Source organism: Myotis davidii, unplaced genomic scaffold (genome assembly GCF_000327345.1).
Source record: "Myotis davidii unplaced genomic scaffold, ASM32734v1 scaffold875, whole genome shotgun sequence".
NCBI classification, from domain to species: Eukaryota; Metazoa; Chordata; class Mammalia; order Chiroptera; family Vespertilionidae; genus Myotis; species Myotis davidii.
Genome location: NW_006286244.1, coordinates 1579004 through 1584173, shown reverse-complemented (window position 1 = coordinate 1584173; position 5170 = coordinate 1579004). Strand labels below are relative to the sequence as shown.

General features: G+C 58.8%; 1 long non-coding RNA gene across 1 annotated transcript in view; it reads right to left on the bottom strand.

Annotated features, from left to right (window-relative positions):
- Positions 1–5170, bottom strand: part of LOC102761659 — a 9562-nt gene that overhangs the window by 3780 nt on the left and 612 nt on the right. The gene's annotated exons all lie outside the window — the stretch shown is intronic.

Below are 5170 nucleotides of genomic sequence, written 5' to 3'. Positions count from 1 at the left end.
CCCCCCCCCCCCCGCCCCCCAGGCAGGGCAGATCCCGCCAGCTGTGCGGGCTGGTCAAGGGCCATTCCCTCCCGTGTGCGGTGTGATGTGCATGAGCTGACCACTGGCAGCTTTGGGGCTCTTTAAAACGTAAAGGGAAGCCCGGCCGGCCTGGCTCAGGGGTTGAGCGTCAACCTGTGAACCAGGAGGTCAGGGTTCGATTCCTGCTCTCAGGGCACAGGCCCGGGTTGCAGACTTGATCCCCAGGGTGGGGTGTGCAGGAGGCGGCCGACGGATGATTCTCGCTCATCCTTGATGTCTCTTATCTCTCTCTCCCTATCCCTTCCTCTCTGAAATCAATAAAAAAAAATCTATAATAATAAAACCATAATATGCTGATCAGACCAGACAGCCAAACGACCTTCAGGACAGAAGCCAGGGCTGCGAGGGCCGAGCCCCCTGCACAAATTTCGTGCATCTCACCAAGCACCCCGAGTTCACGTGGGATGGGATCTGGGAGGTGTGGGGCTTTGCCCCGTGAGCGGCGTGCCACGGAGCTGCTCAAGGTCGCCAAGGACAAGAGGGCCCCGAAGTTCATCAAGAACGGGGTGGGGGCACACATCGGTGCCAGGGGAGGAGCTGAGCGAGGTCCCTGCAGCCGTGAGGAAGGCAGCAGCCGAGAAGGACGGAGCCCCATCCCCTCTGTGTAATAAAACCTGTTCAGAGAGAAAAAATGAAAGAAGAGCCCGGGGCAACTGGCCCAGATCCATGCGCTGCCCACATGCCAGGCCGGTGCTGGGCTGGGCGGACTGCCCCAGGGCCCAGCCGGGGAGGGAGAACAGCTAAACCACAGGCATGTATACAACGTGCCCGCCACCGTGGCGTCACCAGTCACTGGGAGCCGCCAGTTAAAATGTCTCCTCTCGCTTATATTCTCTTCTTCCGCTTCAGAAAATCGTACGCTTACACTAATATTTGTCTCCAAAGGTTGCTCCTCCTGCCCACACACTGTCCCTCGTCGGTCATCATGGGAAAGTCTGGGGGGAAGGTGACCGGCTACAATGGACTCAGGCTCGCTCTGCAGGCGAATTCCAATTCCTTCCCCAGCGCTCACAGCCGACAGGCATCAGGCCTCCCGCCCACAGTGATGCAGACAGAACTACATGAGCTAACCTGCTACCAGGACGGGGCTAGGAGGGTCCGGCACACAGTAGGTCCTCAGTAAAACGTGAGGACCTACTGTGTGCCACACAACAGCCTCAGCAGTTCCGAGGCATCCAATTGACAGCAGAGGAAATGCAGGCCCAAGAAATTGCCTGAAACAGAGTGGGGAGTCTTGAGGGGCGAGGGGGGGGAGCGTGGGGGAGAGGTAATCAGACAAGGACCTTGTATGCATATATGCGTAACCCATGGACACAGACAATGAGGCAGGGCAGGCTGGAAGGGGTCCATGGGGGGAAAAGGGGGATTTACATAATACTTCCCCCCCAAAAAAAGAATTAAAAAAAGAAAGAAAGTAATGAAAGCAAGGAAAAGAAATCGCCTGAGTTTCCCAGGATCCCATAGTTCCTGGTGAGCAGTCCCGGGTCCGCTTCCTCCCGCAGCCCCCGAGTCGGGAACTCGGGGAGCACACCAAGACACGCAGACTCCACGGGGTTCGTCCCAGCCGCTGCCCGTCTCACCCCCGCGGCACACTGCGCGCTCTGAGATTCTGACGGCCGTCGTTTAGTCTTTAATGCTCAGAGTTCTGAAGAGCCTGTGTCCTGTTCCTTTCTCCCTGTGAGTCAAACCGTCGTGCATCCAGTGGCTTTGAAACTAGAAGGGACGAGCCCTGGCCGGTTTGGCTCTTGGCTCAGTGGATAGAGCCTCGGCCTGCGGATCAAAAGGTCCCCGGTTCGATTCCCAGTCAGGGCACAGGCCCGGGTGGCAGGCTCGATCCCCAGTGGGGGGCATGCAGGAGGCAGCCCATCCGTGACTCTCATCATTGAAGTTTCTAGCTTCTCTCTCCCTTCCTCTCTGAAATCAATCAATAAAAAATTGAAACAGGGCTTGGATAGGCGACGAAGCTTGTGTTGTTTTCATTGCATTAAAAAAAAACAACACCCAGAAAGGACTAGACTCAAATTCAGCTTCTAAAACTTTAGAAACGACCCATCTAATTCTCAGTGGCAATATCCAGAGCGCTAAGCCGCGAGGGGATTAGAGGAAGGGTGTGGAACATCGCACCGGTCCGACACAGGAGCCTCATCGCCAGGCCCGGAGGACGCCTTAAACCGGATGAACTAAGCGCCGGAAGGAGCTGGGTTTGCACGGTTGTGAGTTTACACGGTTGTGAGACACAGCCAAGTTCCCTGGGATCAAATCAAGCGGAACGCACACCCTCCCTTCCGTTCCCGTCCCCGCTAAGTGATGCAACAGCACCTTGTCCTGCCTCACCTGCCAAATCAAAGACCCCGCCGCTCCCCGCCAACTCTCGACAGTCATTCCAGGTCAAAAGGCAGGAATGAGTGGCTCGTTGGCCAAGACCTTCAGAGCCCAGAGCAAACTGGCCAACCAGGCTGGGCCAGGGCCTGGGAAAACGCATCTCCCAGGATTCCGTCCTGGAGGCACGGAACGGTGTGGCCCAGTGGATAGAGCATCAGCCTGCGGATTGAAGGGTCCCGGGTTCAATTCCGATCAAGGGCACATGCCCGGGTTGTGGGCTCCATCCCCAGTAGAGGGCGTGCAGGAGGCAGCTGATGCATGATTCTCTCTCATCAAGGATGTTTCTCTGTCTCTCTCCCTCTCCCTTCCTCTGTGAAATCAATAAGAATATATTTAAATAGATTTTTTTAAAAAAAGCTCTATTGCAACCGCTACCGTTTCGTCTAAAAGCCGTGTCGCAACCACGCCAGACACATGGAATCTGCCCTGTCCCCGCCTTCACACAGCGGGTGGGAGAATCAACAATCAATCGCGTGCCGGCCGGGAACCTGGCGTGGGCTGGGCCCGTCCCCTCTGAGGCCACTCGCCGCTCTGTGAACACGAGCAGAGCTTTCAGGCAGTAATTCGTCCATCCCCCGAGTCCGGGGCCCGCGGGGACACAGTCTTCATCGGGGACCCCGGTCCCACTGCCGTGGGGCCCACGGATGATCTCCTTGTCACTGGACATCCCTGCAAAGACCTTTCCGTCTCCAATCAGGTCCCGTGCTGAGGTCCCCAGGGTCCGACTCCACCCTGTCCTATTTGGCGGGGGCAGGTAGGGGCCCCTGGAACATTCCCTCTTCCCCAGAGCGGGCGGAGATGTGAATCGAAGCCAGACACCTCTCCCTCGGCCTCTGCTTTCCCCTCGCCTCTGGGAAATTCCTTCTGTTCCATCTGCTCTTGCTCGAGGCCACGCCCACCATGGGAAAGCCACAGCGGGGTCGGAGAACCCCTAAAGAGGCGTCCACCCGAGGAAGATTGCGTCCGTCCCCCACCCCACCCGCCGTGTAAAGAAGGTCCCAGGGCCGTTACTCCATTAATCTGGGCAGCTGGGTTTCTGACAGCCTGTACAGTGACAGATTTGAAAAGCACCACAAACAAACACACACACACGCACACACACACACACACACACACACACTCACACCCGCTGCCCATCGGGGCCGGTTCCCGGCGTCAAACCCGACAGACACTCCGATTATGCAGCCCTTTGCAAAGCACTCCGGCCTCCACGAAGCTAATCAGACAGAGACATATTCTTCTCTCCAAAGAATGGGGGAAGACGCCCTTTCTGGGTCTGTGTCAGGCAGACAGGCCCCCACAATGAGTCTGCGTGAGCGCTGGGAAGGGGCCGGGGCACCGCGGCCTTTGTCAGCCTATCGGTCCCGCCAGACTCTGATGCAGGAAAGAGCGGGGTGATAAGGGCCCGGCGGGCGGGAGGTCCCAGGGGCCGTGGCCTCCTGCCGGCTGTGGGGGGGCTGTCAGGAGCGGGGGACCGGGCGAGAACAATGGCTGCATGCATCTCACAGGAGAGGGGAGTGGGGAGCAGGCCCAGGGCCAGGAGGCTGAGCTCACTGTCTGACAAAGGAGACCCTGGGGTGGGGAGATGGAAAGGGAGCCGGGTGGGGCCACAGGGCCCTTGGGGAGACGGGGTGCTGGTGACCTCAGAGCAGCACTGGGCGCTCTCTACCCGCGGTTTTGCAGGAGGAAAAGGAGGAAGAGGAGGAGGAGGAGCAGGAGAAGCAGGAGGAGGAAGAAGAATCCTTAAAGTGCTAAAGAATGAGCCCTTCAAAACTTACTGTTTCAGCCCACTCAGCGGGCTCAGTGGTTGAGCATCAACCTATGAACCAGGAGGTTGCGGTTCGATTCCCGGTCAGGGCACACGCCCGGGTTGGGGGCTCCATCCCCAGTCGGGGGTGTGCAGGAGGCAGCCGATCGATGATGTTCTCTCATCACTGATGTTTCTCTCTCTCCCTTTCCCTCTTCCTTCCTCTCTGAAATCAATAAAAAATATATTGGGGGGGGGGCGATTTGGTTCATGTCAAATCTCAGCGGACTGTGTCTAAAAGGTCGAGGGGAGATCTGCACAGAAGGAAGAGAGGAGAGGTTTCTGCCGCAGAAGCGAGTTCCCTCAGGGGAAGACAGGAAGCACAGCCCCCCGGTCCCAGCTCAGTGACCAGCGGGGAGGCCGACCCCGGGAAGGAGCTCGAGGCTGCGGGTGCACCTTCTCCAAGCGGCTCCGGAAACAGGCTCAACGTGGACATAAGGACTTCTGTTCGTTTCACCCAAACCTCGGCTCCCGGGAGCCAACGTGCCGCCTGGGGAGCCGTGGGGGTTTGGTCCTTAACCTGCAGCCCAGGAAGCTGCTCTGGGTGTCCGGCTCGGGCTTCCCGGGTGGGAGGCAGGAGGACGTGTTCCCCGCAGAGAAACGGAAGCAGCGAGTGGGCTCCCCGCCCGCCCACCCACCGGCTCCAAGCCCAGAGGGAGAGCCGCCCTGCCGGGGGGTTTTTTTTTCCGAGTGGCTGTCGCTCTGCATGACGGTGTCACTGGGTAAGACGCACCGTGGTGCACCGTGTTCCCGAGGATTAAACCCGGAGAGGGAAGCCGCACAGGCACCTGCTGCTCCGACGGCCACCCCTCTCCCCCTCCTCCGATGGCCACCCCGCTGCCCCCTCCCCAGCTCATTCCACCACCTGCCCAGAGGCGGCCCTGCTGCCTCCAGGGACAA